This window comes from Hypanus sabinus, chromosome 7, assembly GCF_030144855.1.
Source record: "Hypanus sabinus isolate sHypSab1 chromosome 7, sHypSab1.hap1, whole genome shotgun sequence".
Taxonomy (NCBI): domain Eukaryota; kingdom Metazoa; phylum Chordata; class Chondrichthyes; order Myliobatiformes; family Dasyatidae; genus Hypanus; species Hypanus sabinus.
The window spans coordinates 14,564,932-14,589,208 of NC_082712.1; the positions used below are offsets into that span (position 1 = coordinate 14,564,932).

Genomic DNA, 24,277 nt, shown 5'->3' on the forward strand with positions numbered 1-24,277 from the left:
GTCTTTTGTTGGATTTTAAAAGCTTGCCAATCATCTAAATTTCCACACATTCTTGCTATCTTATATATCCTTTCCTCGGCCTTTATGCAGTCTTAATTTCCCTTGTCAGCCGTGGTTGCCTACCTCTGCCATTTGAGAACTACTTCTGTGGGACATGTGTATCTTGTGCCTTGTGAGTTATTCCCAGAAACTTCAGTCATCTGCTCTGTGGTCATCCCCACCAGTATCTTCCAATCCAAGGCAAGCTCCTCTATCATACCTCTGTAAGTCCCTTTATTCCATTGCAATACTGTACAGATACATGTGAGCTATGCTTCTTCCTCTCAAATTGCAGTATGAATTCAATCATAATGTGATCACTACCTCTTCAGGGTTCCTTTGTGTCAAGCTGACTAATAAGATCTGGGTTATTGCACAAAACCCAGTCAAAGATTGCCTTTCCCCAAGTAGGCTCAGGCACAAAGCCATCTCGTAGGCATTCAACAGATTCCCTCCCTTACGATCTGATACCAACCTGATTTTCCCAATCCCCTTGGATATTGAAGTTCCCCATTTAAATTCTGTCATTACCTTTATTATTTCAAGAGGTCTGGAATACAAGAGGAAGGATGTGATGCTTTATCAGGTGCTGGTGAGGCCTCACCTTGAGTATTGTGAACAGTTTTGGGCCCCTCATCTTAGAAAAGATGTGCTGGCATTGGAGACGGTCCAGAGGAGGTTCACAAGGATGATTCCAGGGATGAAAGAGTTATCATACGAGAAACATTTGATGGCTCTGGGTCTGTACTTTCTGGAATTCACAAGGATGAAGGGGAGATCTCATTGAAACCTTTCGAATGTTGAAAGGTCTAGACATGATAGATGTGGAAAGGATGTTTCCCATGGTGGGAGAGTCTAGGATAAGAGGGCACAGCCTCAGGATAGAGGGGTGGCCTTTCAAAACAGATGTGGAGAAATTTCTTTAACTAAAGAATGGTGAATTTGTGGAATTTGTTGCTACATGCGGCTGTGGAGGCAAGGTCGTTGGATGTATTTAAGGCAGAGATGATAGGTTCTTGATTGGACATGGCATCAAAGGTTACGGGGAGAAGGCTGGGAACTGGGGTTTAGGAGGAGAAAAAGGAATGAATGATGGAGCAGACTCTATGGGTCAGATGGCCTAATTCTGCTTCAATGTCCAGTAGTCCCTGGTTTTATTACCTGCCTTTTCCTGTTCCCTTTGCAATCTCAACCCCACATCTTGGCTACTGTTTGGAAGCCTATATGTAATTCCCATGGTGGTTTTTTGCAGTTTCTTAACTCCACCCACAAAGATTCGACATTCTTTGACCCTATGTCACCTCTTTCTAAAGATGTAATTCTGTCTCTTACCACCAAAACCACACTACTGTCTATGCCTTCCTGCCTGTCATTTTGATGCAAAGTATAAGCTTTGATGTTAAGTTCGCAACTATGGCCTTCTTTCAGCCATGTCTCAGTGATGCCCACAACGTCATACCGACCAATCTGTAATTGTGCCACGAGTTCATCCACCTTATTCTGAATTCTACACATATTTCAATACAGCACCTTCAGTCCTGCATTCTTTGCCCTTTTGAATTTTGCCTCTGTGGTACAATTTAACTCTTTGCTCTGTCTGCATTTCTACTCAATCATTAGCTTGTCATTCATTAATGTTACATCCATCATATACTTGTAAACCTGCTGGGTCATCCTCAGCTCTGTCATAGTGGTTCCTAACCCCCTCTCCATGCCATATTAGTTTATCATTAGCTTAAACCACTCCCAATAGCTGTGGTAAATCTGCCCGCAAGAATATTGGTCCCCCTTGACTTCAAGTGCAACCCGTCCCTTTTGTACAGGTCCCACCTGGCCCAGAAGAGGTCCCAATTATCTAGAAATCTGAATCCCTGCCCCCTGCTCAATTCTTCAGCCAAGTAAGACATTAGGCAAGCAGGACAGAAAATATTTCCCTTTAGTTTAGGATTGTCAAGGTAATCAGGAAGCATCCTTTCTGGGAACATGAAGCTGACCAAGAACGAAACTTTCCACAAATCAAGAAGCTTAGCTAATCATAGAAAATGAAACAACAAAACAAGTATACACATGTGAAGCAGTCTCAAGTTTCACAGGCATAATCTGCTCTATAAGCATGATTTCATTTACACGTACTGCCTTCCCCTCAGGCCAATATATTGTTGGTAATCCATGCATTTACTGGTGAAACAAGGCTTATTGCAAACACTTATAGTTAACAACAACTCTTCCCATTCATCTGCCCACACAATATTGTGAAAAATGTGAGGGAAGTGATACATCTCAAAGGAATAAGTAATAAATAGCATTTATACTTGGTCTTCTGACAGCTTGTTATAATTTTTAATACATGTATAAAGTTAACCATGCGGCTGATGCATGTGTGTGATGCAATCAGAATCAGGTTTATTATTACCGGTATGTGATGTGAAATTTGTTAACTTAGTAGCAGCAGTTCAATGCTATACATAATATGGAAGAGAAAAAAAATGATAATACATAAATTTAATTACCATATTTGAATATTGAATAGATTAAAATTGTGCAAAAATACAGAAGTACTGTATATTTAAAAAAAAGTTAGTGTTCACAGGTTCAATGTCCATTTAGGAATTGGATGGCAGAGGAGAAGAAGCTGTTCCTGAATTGCCTTCAGGCTTCTGTACCACCAACCTGATGGTAACAGTGAGAAAAGGGCATTCCTTGATTTATTAGCAGTTGGTTCTTGTAAACTTGATGTTGGTCTAAATAGCAATGATTAAAACAAGTGGAAAAAAATCTGGTCATTTCTAAATGAAGGTTTAACAGCTCATACCGTTATCGTTATTCTAATTTGGGCACTAACTTTTTGCATGCTAACATTCAAAATTTGTGCACAAATTTAGTGAACATTTACATTAACGATGTATTTGTGCTGGCCGTGAGGACAAGCTAAATCTTTTCTGCCTGCACATGATTTTATAACCCTCCATTTCTTTCATGTTCGTGTCTGTCACTGTGCTGCTTGATTCAAGGCAGCTGTAGAAATTAAGAGTGATTCAGTAACTTTTGCATATTGTTCAATGATAAACATTTATGTTCCTCTCATCTCTTTTGTAGGAATGTTAAAGGAGCATGTGTTTTTATCTGTGTCCTTTTATAAACACTCACGATGATTTTTCCAGTTATAAAAATATTTGCCATGTAATGATAAATACCACTTAAGGGACTGAATTTAACCATTTGCATGCTGTGATGATGACATGCCAGTCCATAGCCGTCTCTACTGCCGAGATGAGGCCACACTTGGGTTGGACAAGCAGCACCTTATATTCTGACTGGGTAGCCTCCAACCTGATGGCATGACATACATTTCTCTAGCTTCCGGTAATTCTTCTTTCCCACCCCCCCACTTCACCATTCCCCTATTCTCATTACTGTCTCTCACTTTATCCCCTTAACATGCCGATCACCTCCCTCTGGTGCTCCTGCCTCTTCCCTTTCTTCTGTGGTCTTCTACCCTCTCCTGTCAGATTCTCCCTTCTCCAGCCCTTCATCCCTTTCACTGGGAATTAACTTCCGGGCACTTTACTTGACCCCTCTCCCCTTCCTAGTTTCACCTATCACCTTGTGCTCCTTCTTCTCCTGCTCTCATCTTATTGCTCTGACTTCTCATCTTTTTTTCCAGTCATGATGAAAAGTCTCTGCCTGAAACTTTGGCTGTTTATTCTTTTCCATAGTTGCCTGGCCTGCTGAGTTCCTCCAGCATTTTGTATGTGTTGCTAAACCATTTGAATTATGTTATTATTAGCTACTTAATTTATTCATGGATCAGAAAGTTAGTGGAGATGATACTGAGGGATAGGATTTATGATCATTTGGAAAATCATGGCCTAATTAAGTACAGTTAACATGGCTTTGTGTGGGGCAAGTAATGTCGTACTAACTTGATTGAGATTTTTGAGGAGGCGATGGTAGATATTTGGATGTTGTCAACATGGATTTTCATTTCACAAGGTCCCTCATGGGTGCTTATCCACAAGCTGAAGGTGTGCGGGCTGAGCCTCTCGTTGTAGTTTAAATTCAGAATTGAGTTGCCAGTAAAAGACGGTAGTGGTAAATGGGACTTATGGGTAGAAAAATATACAGTAAGTGTAGGTTGAAGATAGAGAAGACAGCCAGAGAGCTATACTGTTGAAATTTCAAATGCTAGAGGGCATTCATTTAAATTGGGAGGGAAAAGTTCAAAGGAGAAGTGCAGTATAGATTTTTCCACAGAGTGTGGTGGGTTCTTAACTGCTCTATGATCAATCTAACCTTTCTGTCCTACATAGTCTCTGATTTCCAACCTTTTGTCTTCCTTCCTTCCTTGAACAAGGGAGTCAAATTTGCTGTTTCCTAATCCATTTGTACCTTTGCACTCGATTCTACTGAAGCTGTGAGGGTGCACATCACAATCTATACAAATTTATTTTGTGGTCAGGTTCAGGACTTAGAATACGGGTGAGTAAGCTCTTTAGTTCACAGGTACTGAGAGTTATAGATAGGGTAAATGCAAGTAGACATTTTCCACTGAGCTAGAACTAGAGTTCATATGTTTAAGGTGAAAGGTAAAATATTTAAGGGGAAACTGAGGAACCTTTTCACTCAGAGGGTGGTAGGAGTGTGAAATGAGCTGCCAGAGGAAGTGGTGGATGTTGGTTGAATTGCAACATTTTACAGAAGTTTGGATAGGTACATAGCTGGGAGGGGTATGGAGGGTTATAGTCGTGGTATAGGTTAATAGGACTAGAATAACAATTTGGCACAGACTAGATGGGCCAAAAGGCGCATTTCTATACTACAATACTCTAGCAGGTCGAAGGTCATTGGATTCTAGTGGTTGCATTTAGTCAGTCATAGAGTTATAGAGAAGTAGAGCACAGAAACAGGCCCTTCACCCTATCTAGTTCAGGGCGAAAACATTTAAACTGCCCACTCCCATTGACCTGCACCAGGGCCATAGCTGTCCATATCCCTACTACCCATTTACCTACCCAAGCTTCTCTTAAATGTTGAAATCGAGTTCATATTGCAAAACGTGTATCCGCACTCTCATAACCTTCTGAGTGAAGAAGTTTACATTCATATTCCCCTTAAACTTTTCACCTTTCACTCTTAATCCATGACCTCTGGTTGTAGTCCTACCTAACCTCAGTGGAAAAAGCCCACTTGTATTTACCATATCTATACTGATAATTTTGTATACCTCTATCAAGCAAGCTTATTTGTATAGCACTTCTCAAACACAAAGCAATTTAAAGTGCTTTACATAGAAGGAGTTATAAAAATCAAACTTCAGACAATATATAAGAGAATAGAAACACACAGAAAAATAGATATGATAAGTGGAAGTTACAGTTAAGTTATAGTTATTCTAACTATAAGCTACAACAAAAAAAAATTTAAGCCTCAGTTTAAAAGAACTTTAAATTGGGGCAGACTTCAGATCCTCTAAATTCCAGATATGTGGAGCATAGTAACTAAAAGCTGTTTCACCATGTTTAGTTTTGACCCTGGGGATGGTAAGCAGACCCATCTCAGACGACCTGAGAGCTTGGGAAGGTTCATAATGCAGCAGGAAAACGAAGATGTATTTTGGCCCTAAACCATTTATTGCTTTGTAAACCAGTAGTAAAAATTTAAAGTCAATCCTCTGTTTAGCAATCTGAGAACTGGAATGATATCTTCTACTTTCTTGATCTTAGTAAGGACTCCAGCAGGAACGTTCTGGATAAGCTACAACTGTCTGAGGGATCTTTTACAGAGACCTGTGAAAATGCCATTACAGTAATCAAGCTTACTAAAAATAAATGCATGACAAGTTTTTCTAGATCTTGCTGAGACATGGAGCCTTTAACTCTCACTATATGTTTAAAATGGTAGTTGGCTGACTTTTGAAGGGTCCAACAAATCTCCTCTTAATCTTCTATGTTATAAAGAATACGGTTCTAACTGATTCAATCTTTTCTTATAACTTGGGTTCTCCAGACCTGGCAACATCTTTGTAAATTTTCTCTGAACCCTTTTAACTTTGTTTACCTCTTTCCTGTATGTAGGTGATCAAAACTGCACACAATAGTCAAAATTAGACCTCTCCAATATCTTATACAACTTCAACATAACATCCCATCTATTATACTCAGTACATTGGTATAGGAAGGCCAATGTGGCAAAAGCTTTCTTTATGACTCTTGTCTATTTGTGATGCCACTTTCAACAAATTATGGACTTGTATTCCCAGATTCCTTTGTTCTACCACAGTGCTCCACCATTCACTGTGTAAGACTTATCCTGGTTGGTCCTTCCAAAGTACAAAAAAGCTCACTCCATTTGCCATTTTTAAGCACTTTTTTTTCCAGCTAATACAGACCCCTCTGCAAGCCATAATAGTCTTCCTCATTGTCCACTACACCTCAGTGTTGGTGTCATCCACAAATTGGCTGATCCAGTTAACCATGTTATCATCCAGATTATTGATATAGGTGACAAACAACAAAGGACCCTGCATCAATTTCTGCAGCACACCACTTGTCACAGGCCTCCAGTCAAAGAGGTAATCATCTACTACCACTCCCTGATTTCTCCCACAAAGCCAAAGTGTAATTTAATTTACCACCTCATCCTGAATGCCTAGTGACTAAGCCGCCTTGACCAGCTTTCCACGTGGAACCTTGTCAAATGTCCAAGTAGACAACATCTACTGCCGTGCCTTCATCCACTTTCCTGCTAACTTCCTAGGAAAACTCTTAAGATTGGTTAGATATGACCTGCCACACACACAGCAATGCTGACTATCCTTAAGGCAGGATACTTGGTAGTGTGAAAGAGCAGAGGGATCTGAGGGTACATTTCCACAGATCCTTGAAAGTTGCCTCACAGGTAGATAGGGTAGTTAAGAAAGCTTATGGGGTGTTAGCTTTCATAAGTCAAGGGATAGAGTTTAAGAGTCACAAGGTAATGATGGAGCTCTATAAAACTCTGGTGAGGCCACACTTGAGTACTGTGTGCAATTCTGATTGCCTCACTAGAGGAAGGGTGTGGAAGCATTGGAAAGGGTACAGAGGAGATTTGCCAGGATGCTGCCTGGTTTAGAGAGTGTGCATTATGATCAGAGATTAACGGAGCTAGGGCTTTCCTCTCTGGAGAGGAGGAGGATGAGAGGAGACGTGATAGAGGTATACAAGATAGTAAGAGGAATAGATAGAGTGGATAGCCACTGCCTCTTCCTCAGGGTGCCACTGCTCAATGCAAGAGGACATGGCTTTAAGGTAAGGGGTGGGAAGTTCAAAGGGGATATTAGAGGAAGGTTTTTCACTCAGTGTGTTTAGTGCGTGGAATGCACTGCCTGAGTCAGTGGTGGAGGCAGATACACTAGTGAAATTGAAGAGACTACTAGACAGGTATATGGAGGAATTTAAGGTGGGGGTTTATATAGGAGGCAGGGTTTAAGGATTGGCACAACATTGTGGGCTGAAGGGCCTGTAATGTGCTGTACTAGTCTATGTTACATGTTAATCAGTCCATGCCTATCTAAATACTTGTATATCCAGTCCCTTAGAATACCTTCCAGTAACTTTCCCACAACTGATGTCAGACTCACTGGCCTAGAATTTCCTGGTTTATGTTTGGAGCCTTTTTTAAACAGCAGAAAAACATTGGCTATCCTCCAATCCTTTGGTACTCTCCTATTGCTAAGAACGTTTTAAATGCCTCTGCTAGAGCCCCGGCAATTTCTGCACTTGCCTCCCACATGGTCTGAGGGACCACTTTGTCAGGCCCAGGAGATTTATCCATCCTGATTTTTCTCAGGGTAGCAAACACCACCTCCTCTGTAATGTGTACAGGGCTGATGAAATTGATGCCACTTTGCCTTCTATAGAATTTGTACCCATCTCCTGAGTAAATACAGATGCGAAGAATTAATTTAAGATCTCGTTGGAGACATGGAGATTTTCTAATACTTTGTCCCAACTGATGGGGATTTTTATAGTTTCTTCCATGTGATTTGAAGCTAGCTCATCTGTTATCATTCAGGCTATCTGCAAAACCCTCTATGGTGTTTACAAAAGCTGTTATAAAAACTGTTAATATGCTTTCCATTTCCTTGCTTCCTAATATCAATTCTTCAACCTCCTGTTCTTGAGGTCCCACAGTTACCTTAGTCACTTTCTTCCTTTTTCCATAGATACTTTTACTAAACACAAGAAGATCTGCAGATGCTGGAAATCCAGAGTAACACACACAAAATGCTGGAGACACTCAGCAGGTAGGACAGCATCTATGGAGAGAAAGAGAGCCGATGTTTCAGGTTGAGTGTGTTTATCAGGACTGGAAAGGAAGGAGGAAGATGCCAGAGTAAGGAGGTTAGAAGGTAATGGGTGAAGCCAGGGAAGCGGAAGGTAGTTGGGTTGTAAGGAAAGGGAATAAATGGCTCAGTCCTGATAAAGGGTATCGGTATGAAATGTCAACTGTTTGTTCATTTCCATAGATGCTGTCTGACCTGCTAAGTTTTTCCAGGATTTTGTGTGTGTTGCTAAAGTGTGAATTATTGCATACAAGTTTTTTTCTATTTTCTTATAAAGTTTTTCAAATTTTTAGTGCTGATCCCTGGAAAAAATCCCATCCTCTGGTCTACCACAAACTCTTTCTACTTTGATGGAAGTGTATGGTCTCCTTTAGATCATTGGTTGCAGATGAGGAATAAGAACCTTTGAATGGCTCCACATTCTTGAAACCCAATTCTACATCTGAAGTGTGATCAGTTTGTTCAACATAAACCTAAAGTTGTGTTTAAAATCCGTATCAATATCCTTCATGTCTATAATAGCGTTAGGAAAACCCCATCCTACATGTTTTGGCAAAGTAGTACGATTTAATGTACAAAAATACAACTGCAGATGCTGCAGATCAAAGAATATATGCACAACGCTGGAAGAATTCAGCAGGAATTCAGCAAGAATTCACAACGTATCAGCCCGAAATGTTGGCTACTCTTTTCTCACGGATGCTGCCTGACCTGCTGAGTTCTTCCAGCATTGTGTACGTATTGTATGATTGAATGTAGTGCATATTTTGCATTCAGAGGACGTTAATGTCATCTTAGTATAAATGTTTTCAAATGTAAATGTTTATGGCTTTAATAATATTTAGAAACTTGGAAGACGTTTTGCTTAGAAAACCCATTGCAGTGAAACGTGGATATTTCGGTGACCCTTATGAAAGCTTCATTCTGGACATTTTTTTCCTGTTTCTCTCACTTTTCCACTTCTAACACAGGTTCCAAATTGTTTATAAAGCTATACAACAAGGAGACCGGTCTTCAGGCCTAGATATAATTTTCCTGCATTTGGACAGTCTCTATCTCAATGTCTTGTAAATGTAGTAATTATATATAATTCCACCACCACCACCTCTGGCACTGTTACAGATATCAACCATTTTTTGTCTAAAAATAAAGTGTCCTTAAGATTCCCTTTAATGGACTTTTTAGGTATGATTTTTACCTTAAATCCCTATCAGAAGGGATTAGTGGCTTTTATTTATAATATGATTATGAAGATACAACCAGAAATATCAGGTAGAATTAAACAAGAATGGGAAAAAGAACTTCAATATAATATATCAATAGAAAAATGGGAAAAAATTTTACAAATGGTTAATTCTTCTTCTATATGTGCTAAACATGCTTTAATACAATTTAAAATACATAGAGCTCATATGTCTAAAGATAAGCTTGCTCGATTCTATTCTCATATTAACCCTCAATGTGACAGATGTCATTCAGATGTGGCTTCATTGACCCACATGTTTTGGTCATGTCCCACTTTACATAAATATTGGAAGGACATATTTGCTACCATTTCCTCAATTTGGAATATCGATTTACAACCTCATTTTATTACTGCAATTTTTGGTATACCAAATGAGGATGGTAATCAGTTTTCCCCTTCAATTAGACGAATGATTGCTTTTGTAACATTAATGGCCAGAAGGTCTACATTACAAAATTGGAAAGAAGTAAATCCTCCTACCACGTTTCAGTGGTTCTCTCAAACTATTTCTTTTCTGAGCTTGGAAAAAATTAGAAGCACTATTTTTGACTCATCAATTAAATTTGAAGAAACTTGGGGACCGTTCATTCGACATTTTCATATGAATTAATTTGGCCTTTTCCAGACCTTCTCTCTACTTATTTTTGTTCAGGTATGGAGTTCCGGAGTTTTTGGCACTATCATATACAAATAAACTGTTATTATTGCCCATGTTAGTTTAGTTTAGTATTTTTTTTTCTTAATATATATTTTTTGCCTGTATTTTTATAATTTTTTCTTTTTCTTTTGACAATTATTTTTATTTTTTCATATAATTATTATAGACTTGATTGATAATGTACTATATTTTTCTGTTGATATTTTAATAGGATATTGTTATCCTACTATTAATTCAATTTCAAGTCTTATGCATTTATAACCTATTCATTATTATATTATGTTTTTTTATATATATGAAATTCAATAAAAAGATTGAAAAAGAAAGAAAGATTCCCTTTAATTTCTTACCTCTTACTTTAAATATTTTGACCTCTTGTTTTTGATGTCCAACTTGGTGGGGGGGGGGGAGGAGAGAAGGATTTTGTCTGTCTTCTCTATTAGTCATTCTCTTAGTCTTATACACTCATGTCAGATCATCCTGAGCCTTTGCTCCAGGGAAAAGAAGTCCAGCCTATTCAGCCTGAAGTTGTCCACCCCAAGCAATATCTTTCATCTTCAGAGCAGTCACATACTTCATACGATGAACTCCATCGTATGAAGTCCAAATGTTGTCGAACCAATGGTTTGTAAGGTTGCAACATAACTGTTAAATTCTGTGCATTGATCTATGAAGGCAAACATGTCATATGCCTTATTCATCACGATATGCAATTTTGTTTCCATTTTCGGCTTATCATGGGCTTGGACCCCTGGATCTCTCTATTCATCAACATTGCTTTGTATCCTATCATTTATTGTACCTAAACCTAATGATTTCTCAGAATGCATCATCTTGTATTTGTCAGGATTAAATTCTATATGTCAATACTTCACCCATATTTACGACTGATCTATAGCATATTATCACCTTTTGAGGAGATTGTATATGTAATGGCTTCTTTGTAATGTTCACTGCTGAGGTAATGGTTTCTCTGTAGCAGCAATGTTTGGGTTATTGCTGGAGATAACAGGACTGTTAGCCAATCAGGGATTGTTGTTTTGTTTTGTGTATCTGGAAAGATGTTGTTTTCACGGTCTTTTGTCGAGGAGAGATGAAGAGGGAAGACGCATGTGGAGAGAGCTGGTAGACCACCGGACAGAGTGGACTGGGTTCTGAGGGTCCAATGGTCAGCAATGTTTGGAGGAGACTGATGTTTGGATGGAGACTACTGAGTAAGCTCCAAAGAGGCTTTGACTTGGGCCCTTTTTTGTTGTTGTTTATTTTCATTACTAACTGTATATTCAGATTAAGGTTCATAAGGTCTATCATTTAATTGCAGATAGTGTACTGTCTGATATTTTGCGTTGTGGGTTTGCAATGGGGGGTACATTACACAGCATCCACACAAACGTGATTACCCAGTTTGGCGGGGCCGAAGGCTGGTTCCCCTAGATGAATGTGGGCTGGCCAGGCCTGAGGGTTACATATACATGTATGGTAGAGGGCATTCTGATTGGTCTCTTATGGAGCTACCAATGCACAGGTTCACAAGAGGCTGCAAAAGGTTGCAGACTCAAGCTAGTTCCGTCACAGGCACAACCCTCCCCACCACTGATGACATCTTCAAGTGACGGTGCATTAAGAATGCAGCATCCATCATTAAGGACCCTCATCGTCCGGGTCATGCCCTCTTGTTACTACCATAAAGGAGGAGGCATCCGCACCCAAGGATTCAGAAACAGATTTTTTGGAAACAGAATTGGGTTTATTATCACCGGCATGTGACGTAAAATTTGTTAACTTAGCAGCAGCAGTTCAATGCAAAACATAATCCAGCAGAGAGAGAGAAAAAGTAAAAATAATAATAAACAAGTAAATCAGTTACAGTATATCCATATTGAATAGATTAAAAACATGCAAAAACAGAATTACTGTAATAAAAAAAATTAGGTAGTGTCCAGAGAATCAGCTGGCAGAGGGGAAGAAGCTGTTCCTGAATCACTGACTGTGTGCGTTCAGGCTTCTGTACCTCCTACCTGAAGGTAACAGTGAGAAAAAAGGCATCCCCTCTGCCACCAGATTTCTGTATGGTCCATGAACACTACCTTATTATTCCTTTTGTGTGTTATTTATTGAGTTGTAATTTATTGATTTTTATGCCTTTGTACTGAACAGCTGTAGCTGTTAGGTAGTATTCTGGAGTTGTGTGAATACGAATAGCAGATATTAATTTGAGCAAGAATTTGTGTTCAGTTCTAAATGTAAGTTACAAGCAGTAAATCACTTGCAAGAGTAAATCATTCGGCACTTGCATCACTTGGACCATCTCACCTTGCACTGTTTGTGGAGCACAGGCTAAACTAAGAGGTGTGATTTGCAAAACAGTGGCAATTGTTTTAATGTGAATATTATTAAAAGCAAGTTAATACCAATCGGAAGCTGTTGGTGACAAGAGGCCGGCTCCGGAGTCAGCGGGTTTTTTCTATTGCCGGTGAGCTTTGTATATAGTTCCACCACCCAGGCCGCACAAGATACCTGAAAGCCTCTGTATTGAAAATATCATTTGCTGTCCCAAATAAAGATGTTTTTTTGGCCATAAAATTGTCGAGTGGTCCTTTCGTAAGGTAGAAGTTACCACATATTTTTGGCGATGAGGTGAACTGGTTTTGTGGATGTGTTGGCCCGTTTCAAACAGGAGCTGTGAGCGGACGAGGAGCCTCGGGTTTGGATAGCTGAATTTGGGTCTATTGGTGAGTTCGCGGAGCGAACCGAGGAGTGGCCGGAGTATGAGGAAAGGTTGGGACACTTTTTCTGTGCTAATGGAATTACTGAGGAGGCTAAGAAGAGCTCCATTCTCCTGAGTGTGTGTGGGGCAAAGACATATAAGTTGATAAGGAGCTTAGCCACACCGCGGAAACCAGGTGAAATTCCTTATGACAAACTGGTCAAGTTTGTGGGGAACCACCACAATCTGACACCTTCGGTGATAGTCCAATGGTTCAAGTTTCACAGCCATTTCAGGAAGCCAGGTCAGTCTGTGGCTAATTTTGTGGCCGAGCTTCAGCAGCTGTCAGAGCATTGCGATTTTGGAGCTGTGTTGGATGATATGCTCCGTAATAGATTGGTATGCAGCATTAATAATGCCGCTTGTTGGGGGAAACCCCACCGTTGACTTTCAAGAAAGCCCTAGAGATTGCCCTAGGCATGGAGATGCTGCTAATAATGCCAAGGATATCCAGAAAGGACATGGGGTGGTCACATCCGGCAGCAGAGTACCAAGTCAGGAGGGAGACTGGTAAACAGGCAAAGTGGGTGGAATGTTTTCGATGTGGAGGAACGAGCTCTGCAAATATTTGCAAATTCAAAGATATTGTCTGCCATGCTTGTAGCAAAAAGGAACATTTAGCTAAAACGTGCAGGAGCATAAGGGGTAAGGTTAAGCCTGGGCAGGGGAAAGCTCAACAGGCTCAGGCAGCCACACACCACCTAGGAGAAGCAGACGAAGAGGCAGCATGTGTGTGTGCAACATGTTTGGGGTGGAAACGGACGAGGAACTACCTGAACCATATTATGTCACAGTTACTGTCAAGGGAAAGGACATTAAGTCTGAGATTGATTCAGGGGCTACTGCATCGGTCATTAGTGAGGAGACCTACAGGAGGACATGGGGGTCCAACATGCCTCCCATCAGACTAAGCTCAAACTCACGACCTATACAGGGCAGCCCATACCTCATTTAGGGGTATTATATGTGGATATTTCAGCCAGGAGTCAGAAGGCTGAAGCCAAGCTGGTGATAGCTAAGGGCAGTGGGTCCAGTCTTTTGGGCCGCGATTGGCTTCACAAAATCCGGCTCAACTGGCATAAAATTAAGTATGCACAGACAACGGAGGACATTCTGTAGTGGTATAGTGACGTTTTCAGGGACGAGCTGGGCACGCTGAAGCGCGTGACTGTGAAACTCCTCGTCGACCCTGAAGCCACACCACGTTTGTTTTAAGCCCAGGTCTGTGCCCTATGCCATGAACGGCAAAGTCAAGGAGGAGCTGGAATGTTTATAGTGGCTGGGCATCATTGAGCCCGTCCAGTTTTCAAGGTGGGTGGCTCTCATTGTTCTAGTTTTGAAGGCAGACAAAATGCTTGTTGCAGTATATGAAGAGCAAGAGGCGCAGCGTGCAGATGAAGTCGCCGATGGCAATGTGAGTGACAGACAAAGTCCGGACACGTTTGAGAGTGAGCTCACAGCACAGCTTGCGACTTTTCAGCCTATTACAGGAGAAATCGAAGTTACCCCCTCGACGCTGGAAGCCAGCATGCCACTTCTAGTACAGCGAAGCAGTGACCCAGCTCTTGTACCACTCGCCCAGTTACAGCAAGGTGCATCTCAGCCTGATGATCCCACTAACAGTAGCAAACGGGGCACCCATAGACAATGTAAGAACAGGGCCCCCAGGACCACCAGACAAGCATTAAAAAAGCACTCTAAGTGATTTGACAAAGAAGGTAGAACTTTCTGTAGACAGCAGCCGCTGGGAATCCATGTGGTGCCCTTTAACTCTACGCTGAGTGGAAGATTCCTTGGCCTGAGTATTCATGATATTGAAGAGAAAAGTTGTTCAAGAAAAGAGAACCTGCTCCAGGAGAATGAATGTATCATCAAAATCAGTGACTGTGATTTAACAGACAAGACCTTTGATCAAGCACAAGAGGTTTTCCAAAACGCATTATAGTTTCTTGCTGTTGAACTCCAGTTCCAAGTTATAACAAGGAACTCAAAGAAAAATTTGCAATTGGGTCTATTCTGAGCCATGGACGTGACGTTGATTCAGAAACCAAAGATCCTTCTTCAGTGCGTTCCAAGCCAAGCGGCAAACCTGCAGATGCTGTTTATCCCAATAATGCTGAGAATAGCTCACCACCGATTTCAAAGAAGTTCAGTAGTCCAAAACAGTTAAGGAGCAATGACTGCTTAATGCATATCAGGAAAGCATGTCCAAAAGTGACTTTGCCAGAGGGAGAGACGTTGGCAGAGGGGGCAGAGTCCCCTGAAGAGGATGGACATTCTCACGCGGACACACAGACCCCTCTCATGTCCCCAACACCAGATCCACCCAAAACATCCTCACCGGCGGTGCCTGCTGGGTCACCGGGGGTAGTGCATAGATCGCAGCGCCCTCGCAAACCTCCTGACAGACTGAATCTTTGATTGGATAGTTTTTTGTTGTTGTTAGATTGAATGTTGAATTTGCCACGTTTTTTAGGTGTTTTGTATTGGTAACTCATTGCTAATGATACCACTTTTTTTATTTCCCAGTTCTTCTATATTTGGGGAATGCTGGATTTTAAAGGGGGAGAAGTGTTGTAATGTGAGTATTATCAAAAGCAAGTTAATACCAATCGGAAGCTGTTGGTGACAAGAGGCCGGCTCCGGAGTCAGCGGGTTTTTTCTATTGCCGGTGAGCTTTGTATATAGTTCCACCACCCAGGCCGCACAAGATACCTGAAAGCCTCTGTATTGTAAATTGCCGTCCCAGATAAAGATGTTCTTTTGGCCATAAAATTGTCACGTGGTCCTTTTGTAAAGTAGAAGTTACCACAGCAATGGGGTTGTGTTAATGGCTTGCATCAAACCAGACGTTGTGACTTGAATTCAAACTGGCAGACCAGGCTGCTGTTGTCACTTAACATATCAAAATGGTCACAATTGATCATTACAGTTGCAATCAATAGCTGATCTATTGTGTACTCAGCTGGCATAGCACTAATTTTGGGCATATGGCTTGAGGTTTTTAGAATAGCTGTATCAATTACAGCACTTTGTCCCAGCAGGGGCAAACATGCAGAGATGACTCCCACTGTAGATGTGTAATTCAAAGGAAGTGTTGTCAACCCAAAATACTGAGGTAAACAATGTCATTGTAACTATTAAAATTGTATTGTATCACCTACAATACAAGCTTTGATCATTAGGGTATAAAGTGTGATGTCCTGTTGAGTTTATGAGATGCTAATATGAGTGCCTCCACAAGATTTCCTGTTTGTTGTGCTGAATGAAGCATAGAGAACATAGAACCATAGAAAACCTACAGCACAATACAGGTCCCTTGGCCCACAATGCTGTCCTGAACATGTACTTTAGAAATTACTTAGGGTTACCCATAGCCCTCTATTTTTTTAAGCTCCTTGTACTTATCCAGGAGTCTCTTCAAAGACCCTATTGTATCTGCCTCTACTACTGTCGCTGGCAGCCCATTCTACGCACTCACCACTCTCTGCATAAAAAAAAATTACCCCTGACATCTTCTCTGTACCTACTTCCAAGCATCTTAAAACTGTGCCCTCTCGTGTTAGCCATTTCAGTCCTGGGAAAAAGCCTCTGACTATCCACATGAAGACTTGAAGACTATGAAGACTTGCATATCACAGACTTGTTTTCAGTCACAACAGCCACAAAACAACAAATTTTCTGCCATATCAGCGATAATAAGTCTGAATCCTCACAATTTATCTTTAAAATTTTCCACAAAGAAATGATCAAGAACTCAGAATCTTATTTCACTCCTTTTTTGTTATAATCCAGTTACTTTGATACCTACATTACCTGATTTTTGGATGGTCAATCTTCGCCGGTTTCCTATGGAGTGTGTGTCTGGTCCTTTGAAACAGGAGTCTTTGTCATTTCTTATACAGCCAAACAATATACTTTCTCCAACAAATCTATTTCATACATTTTGTTACACTTTATGTTTTGTATATATACTTAATATATCCTCATTCATTCTTTTAATCAATGTGCCTCTACCTGGACAAATCCTGGAAAGCCACACCAGGTGTACCAGGTACAGTAGATGACCCCAATGGACTCATAAAGGAGCTGCCTGTGGACTATAGGAAGAATGGAAACAGGCTAACCCCTATAGATGTCCATAAATCTGAGGTTGAGAGGGTGAACAGCTTTAAGTTCCTTGGCATAAATATCACTGAGAATCTCTTGTGGTCTGTATGTACTGGGTTTGTGGTGAAAAAGGCACAACCGCGCCTCTTTCATCTCAGATGGTTGAAGAAGTTTGGTATGGCCCCCCAGATTCTAAGAACTTCCTGTAGAGTCACGATTGAGAGCATCCTGACTGGCTGCATCACTACCTGGTATGGGAACTGTACTTCCCTCAATTGCAAGACGCTGCAGAGAGTGGTGTGGACAGCCCAGCACATCTGTAGATGTGAACTTCCCACTATTCAGGTCCTCTGCTATGAAAGGAATGTTCAAAGTAAATTTATTATCAAAGTATGTATATATCACCGTATACTATCTTAAGATTCACTTTCTTGCAGGCATTCACTGTTGATACAAAGAATATGATAGAATTAATGAAAGCTACAAAGCAACAAAGACGAAGAACCAATGTGTGAAAATGAATGTGAATGTATGATAATGTATTGGGCCATATTATCTAAGTAAGGAGTTATCAGGATTCACTTGAAGGAAGAGAAGTGAAAGAGGTTTAGAAAGGAAATTCAAGCATTTCAGCAGTTCATTTGTTCTTATTCTAAAATGTGTATTTTATAATCTGCAAAGGTCTGTTGGCATGAAAACGGTAAAATACAATTTACACACCCAATGGCTGAAAGATATCCCACTCATTAGCCACCTCCTGTAATTAACTTTTGACTTTAGGCTTCCTGTTTTCTCCTTCAAGCATTTCATTAGCTGCAGAGAAAATCTGTAAACGAGATAAATATTGCTAAATATGGAGATATTTAGCAATCCAGTCCACATTTATGGAGGGAAAGCAATGCTGAATCAACAACTACTCCTCAGATCCAGAAAAGTGAGAAAACAAATGTTTCAATTTGCAAACAGGGTGTGGAGGAAAGAAAGAAGGGAATACATGTAATTGGGTAGACCAGATTGTTCAGGTGACTCAAAAGCTGTGGATACCGTTGAGGAGTGGCAATGATTGCTTATCAACTAAAGCTGATCTGTTTGGGCAAGGTTTCAGTGGAGCAAGGGTAATGGCAGTACAGAAAGACAACAGTCTGGGAACAATGAGCAACAAAATATGGCGGCATCTGGAAATCTAAAGTGAAAAATGCTGGAAAAACTCAACAGATCAGTTTGCATTCAGGGGGGTGGGGGTGGGTGGGAAGCTGTCTACATGGATAACTTCAAGTCAGGTCGCTTTTATTGCCATTTCAACCATAATTGCTGATACAGTACACTGTAAAAACGAAACAACTTTCCTCCAGGACCATGGTGCTACCTGAAACAACACAAAACTAAATTAGACTTCACACCTACACGGAACTACATAAAGTGCACGAAACAGTAGAATAATTATTAAACAAGACAATAGGCACAGTAAAGAGAAAATTACAATATAATAATAAATGATGTAAATGTAAACAATGTTTCACATCAGACTGGCCAGTAAGGGCTGGTTATCTGAATAGATGAATTTCATGTGGAGACCTAAGGTTTAAATGTGCTTAGAGGATGAAATGCTTTTAAATTACACTGTTTCCTAGCTTTCTCCCCTCTACTCGATGGCCTAATTCTGCTTTGATGTTTCATGTTCTTGTCTCAACTTGAAACTTTGACTATTCATTTCCCTCCACAGGCAGAACACAGAACAGTACAGCAGAGGAATAGACCTTCCATCACATAATGCCTGTGCCAAACACAACAAACAGACAGACATACTTTATTGATCCCAAGGGAAATTGGATTTCGTTACAGCCGCACCAACCAAGAATAGTGTAGAAATATAGCAATATAAAACCATAAGTAATTAAATAATAATAAGTTAATCATGTGAAGTGGAAGTAAGTCCAGGACCAGACTATTGGCTCGGTATCTCTCCGAGGGAGGAGTTGTAAAGTTAAAGTAAATCTCTTCTGACTGTATCAACCATATCCCTCCAGGCACCTACCACACTCAGTGTAAAATAAACCATTCTCTGCACATCTCATTTGAGCTTTCCTCCCCTCACACTAAATATGTTCTCTAGCTTTTGACAGTTCTGTTTTGGGATAACAATTCTGATTGCCTACCAGTGTCTCTCATAAACTTCCATCAGGTATCCTCTCAGCTTCTAATGCTTCATTGAAAACAATCCAAGTTTGGTCCAAGTCTATCCTGAAAGGTCATACTCTCCAATCCTGGCAGTATTTAATACTGGAAGACCTCACTTCCCCTGTAAATAGGGTAACCATAATTGCACTTAAGTGCAGCATAAGCTAAATTGAATATAGCTGCAGCGTGACTTCCATGTGTTAAGCGCTTTTTCACTACATCTTGTATCAAACAACAATTAACTCAGTGGATGGATCATAAGCACTTTTATTTTACTTGCACCAAGGGAAGACTAGCACTACACAAGAACTGGTGATGGGTTTGACAAAAAGGCAGCATAGTCACTTCTTTATTCACACTTGCAGCTACTCTGAGTCAGTTCAAGGATAGTGTGCATTCTGTTCATCTGCTTAATCAGTGTACTTGGCATTTTTCCAGTAACTGAATCCGCTTAGCTTTCTGCAGTTTGACAAGGAGTCAGGTTCCAGTGGCATGTTATACAAACACTATTAGCAAAGCACTTTGGTACAATACAGGTTCCATTTTGTTACAGACAAAAATGCCATTACCCCTGACATCTCCTCCATACCTATTCCCCAGCACCTTAAACCTGTGTCCTCTTGTGGCAACCATTTCAGCCCTGGGAAAAAATCTCTGACTATCCACGTGATCAATGCTTCTCATCATCTTGCACACCTCTATCAGGTCACCTCTCACCCTCCTTTGCTCCAAGGAGAAAAGGCTGAGTTCACTCAACCTATTCTCATAAGGCACGCTCCCCAATCCAGACAATATCTTTGTAAATCTCCTCTGCACCCTTTCTATGGCTTCCATATCCTTCCTGTAGTGAGGCGACCAGAACTGAGCACAGTACTCCAAGTGGGGTCTGACCAGGGTCCTGCATAGCTGCAACATTACCTGTCAACTCTTAAATTCAATTCCACAATTGATGAAGGCCAATGCACCATACACCTTCTTAACCACAGAGTCAACCCGTGCAGCTGCTTTGAGCATCCTATGGACACGCACCCCAAGATCCCTCTGATCCTCCACACTGCCAAGAGTCTTACCATTAATACTATATTCCGCCATCATATTTGACCTACCAAAATGAAACACTTCACACTTATCTGGGTTGAACTCCATCTTCCACTTCTCAGTTTTGCATCCTATCAATGTCCTGCTGTAACCTCGGACAGCCCTCCACGCTATCCACAACACCTCTAACCTTTGTGTCATCAGCAAACTTACTAACCCATCCCTCCATTTCCTCATCCAGGTCATTTATAAAAATCACAAAGAGTAGGGGTCCCAGAACAGATCCCTGAGGCACTCCACTGGTGACCGACCTTCATGCAGAATATGACCCATATTCTTTGCCTGCTGTGGGCAAGCCAGTTCTGGATCCACAAGGCAATGTCCCCTTGGATCTCATGCCTCTTTACTTTCTCAATAAGCCTGGCATGGGGTACCTTATCAAATGCCTTGCTGAAATCCATATACATTGCACCTACTGCTCTTCCTTCATCAACATATTTAGTCACATCCTCAAAAAGTTCAATCAGGCTCGTAAGGCACAACCTGCCCTTGACAAAGCCATGCTGACTACTAATTATATTATAGCACTCCAAATGTTCATTAATCCTGCCTCTCAGGATCTTCTCCATCAATTTACCAACCACTGAGGTAAGACTCACTGGTCTATAATTTCGTGGGCTATCTCTACTCTCTTTCTTGAATAAAAGAACAACATCCACAACCCTCCAATCCTCCAGAACCTCTCCTGTCCCCATTGCTGATGCAAAGATCATCGCCAGAGGCTCAGCAATTTCCTCCCTCACCTCCCACAGTAGCCTGGAGTACATTTTGTCTGGTCCTGGTGACTTATGCAACTTGATGCCTTCCAAAAGCTCCAGCACATCCTCTTTCTTAAAATCTACAAGCTCAAGCTTTTCAGTCTGCTGCAAGTCATCACAGCAATCACTAAGATCCTTTTCCATGGTGAATACTGAAGTAAAGTACTCATTAAGTACCTCTGCTATTTCCTAATTACAGGTACGTTTCCATACATGCCACCTTGTCCACTTGGTGGCCACTTTCCTGACATCTAGCAGTTTGTTTTTCTTGTAATGTGTTATATTGGCCAAAAGCCCAAAGAGAGAGAGGACAGAATGGGTTGGAGAGTTAAAGATCAAATGGAAACTTGGCCATTGCTGTGCACTGCTTGGAGGTATATTTGCAAGATGAAGGGCAATCTATAATTGTAGGTGAAAAATCAATTCATGCTCTTTGCAGAATTCTAGAACTAATTAGGTCAAGCGCATTATTTGTCTGAGACCATTAAGTTCCTTCCTAAAGCAAGCAGCTTCTTTGCACAGCTTCATTCAACTCTGTTGTTCAGAGTATGAGCTTAACAGCCTTTGACTCTCCACTGTTCTTCACCATTTAAAAAAAATAAAAGAGCAAGAAAGAAAGTGATTCTCTGAAATGATAATACATCAAAGCTTACAAAAAAGCAATATTTAACTAAGTATTCAGATGTTTGTTGGAAAATTATCAGGATGTGGGGATTTCCATCCTGAAGGTAGTCATCTATTGCAGTCTAGGATTAATCAGATAGGCATGCAGAACACATGATGTCATTTTTGAGGTTCTTGGAAACTTTGGCTTGCAATTAAATACCGACTTCTGGAATAGGGCCACAGTGTGAATCAGCTACACATCCACTACAGTATTAATGAGAAATTTAGGTAGTAGGAAGGATATATTTAACATTTAGCATATCACTGAGATGTCCCATTGCTTTTCCAGTTATTCACTACTCAGATGTTAGAGATTATGATAGTCAAGTCCTGATGAAGGGTCTTGGCCCAAAATGTTAACTGTTTATTCCTCTCCTTTGAAGCTGCCCGACTTGCTGAGTTCCTCTAGCATTTTACGTTCATTACTTTGGATTTCCAGCATTTTCAGAATCTCTTTTGTTTATAAAACAACATCTGGTGCATTTTGTTGACTCCTTCCTACTATATTTCAGCTGAGTGAGAGGAAATTAAAAATTTGAGCAGTACCACCTCCTTTATCATACACCATATATTAATAGTTAGTAATCCTTAGCTTGAGAAGTTGTATCTTTTTAAAAGATACCTTTATTTGTTACATGTCCATTGAAATATCAAAGCATACTGTGAAAAGCATCATTTGTGTTAGAGACTAACACTGTTTGATGATGTGTTGGGAGCAGTTCACAAGTTTTCTCATGCTTCTGGCGCCAACATTGCATACCCACTGCTGACTAACCCTAACCTGTATTTTTTGAATGTGGGAGGAACAGGCGCACCCAGGAGATACCCATACAGTCACAGGGAGAATGTATAAACTCCTTACAGACAGCAGCAGGAATTGAACTCCAGTCGCCAGCACCGTAAAGCAAATGCACTAATTGCTATGCTACAGCGCAGACTCTTCTTGACAGCATGCACACAGACGGCAGCTTGCGACATTGAGCAGTAATTGCTCTGATGATACAGTGTCAAATTCAGACATTGCCTCATTTGGTCTGTGATGAAGTGTGCTCGGGAGATAACTGTGAGAGTGATTTCACACTAATGAAATAAAGGAGCATCCTTAAACTAATTACAGAGTTATGTTTTCCTCTCCTACTATTTTGTTAATTAGTCATTTTGACATTTTTAGTGCTTAACTTGTTATTCTGCAGTATTCTATCTATTTAGAAATACAACACAGTAACAGGCCCAACAAGCCTGTGCTGCCCAGTTACACCCATGTGACCAATTAACCTACTGGAACCCATGCGTTTATGGAATGTGGGAGAAATCTAGAGCACCTGGAGAAAAACCACGCAGTCATGAAAAGAATGTGCGGACTCTATAGACATAAGTGGGAATTGTGCCTGGGTCATCTAATCACTACACTACCATGCTGCCCAATACTTGTAATAAAATGAAACGATTTGTTTTTCCTCCTTTGTGTTGTAAAGTAGCACTTACTACTGTGCTCCGTGTTAATGTTTAACAAAGGTCCTCAATCTTCTGTTTTCATGCTGGCAACACACAAAATGCTGGAGGAACTCAGCAGGCCAGGCAGCATCAATGGGAAAAAAAGCACAGTAGATGTTTTGGGCTGAAACCCTTCGGCAGGACTGGAGGAAAAAAAAGCTGAGGAGTAGATTTGAAAGTTGGGGGGATGGGAGAGAGAAATGCCAGGCGATAGGTGAAACTTGGAGGCGGGGGGGAGGGATGAAGCAAAGAGCTAGGAAGTTGATTGGTGAAAGAGGACAGAAGGCCATGGAAGAAAAAAGGGGAGGTGGGGAAGAAGAGCACCAGCGGGAGGCAGTGTGCAGACAAGGACATAACATGAGAGAGGGAAAAGGGAATGAGATATGGTGAAGGGGGTGGGGGAGAGGCATTACTGGAAGTTTGAGAAATTGATGCTTGTGTGTGTGATGCTACCCAAATGTGTCATTTCTCCAACCTAAGTGTGGCCGCGTCACAACAATAGAGGAGGCCATGGATGGACGTTATCTGAATGGGAAGTAGAATAAAATTGGGTGGCCCACTGGGAGATCCTGCTTGTTCTGGCAGACGAAGTGTAGATGCTCGGCGAAGTAGTCTCCCAATCTACTTCAGGTCTAACTGATACACAGGAGGCCACACCGGGAGCACTGAATATAGTATATGACCCCAACACTTCACCTGGAAGAACTGTTTGGGACAATGAAAGATATTGAGGGAGGTGTAGGGGCAGGTGTAGCACTTGTTCCGCTTGCCAGAAGGGAGTTCAGTGGGGAGGGATGAGTGGACAAGGGAGTCACGTAGGAAGCAATCCCTGCAGAAAGCAGAATGTCAACTGTTTATTTCCATCCATAGATGCTGGCTGTCCTGGTGAGGTCTTCCAGCACATTGTATTGCTCTAGACCAGGGGTGGGCAAACTTTTTG

At 41.0% G+C, this 24,277-nt stretch overlaps 1 protein-coding gene across 3 annotated transcripts in view; it reads left to right on the forward strand.

Moving 5' to 3' along the window:
• The window catches only part of lifra (LIF receptor subunit alpha a), a 176,285-nt gene that overhangs the window by 59,833 nt on the left and 92,175 nt on the right, over positions 1 to 24,277 (forward strand). Inside the window, exon 1 of one of the 3 annotated variants that reach the window (XM_059974238.1) lies at positions 8,203 to 8,323. The exons of the other annotated variants lie outside the window; for them this stretch is intronic. The gene's annotated coding sequence lies outside the window, so the exon portion shown is untranslated. Of the gene's footprint in view, positions 1 to 8,202; positions 8,324 to 24,277 lie in introns of those variants that run through there. 3 annotated transcript variants of the gene reach the window in all.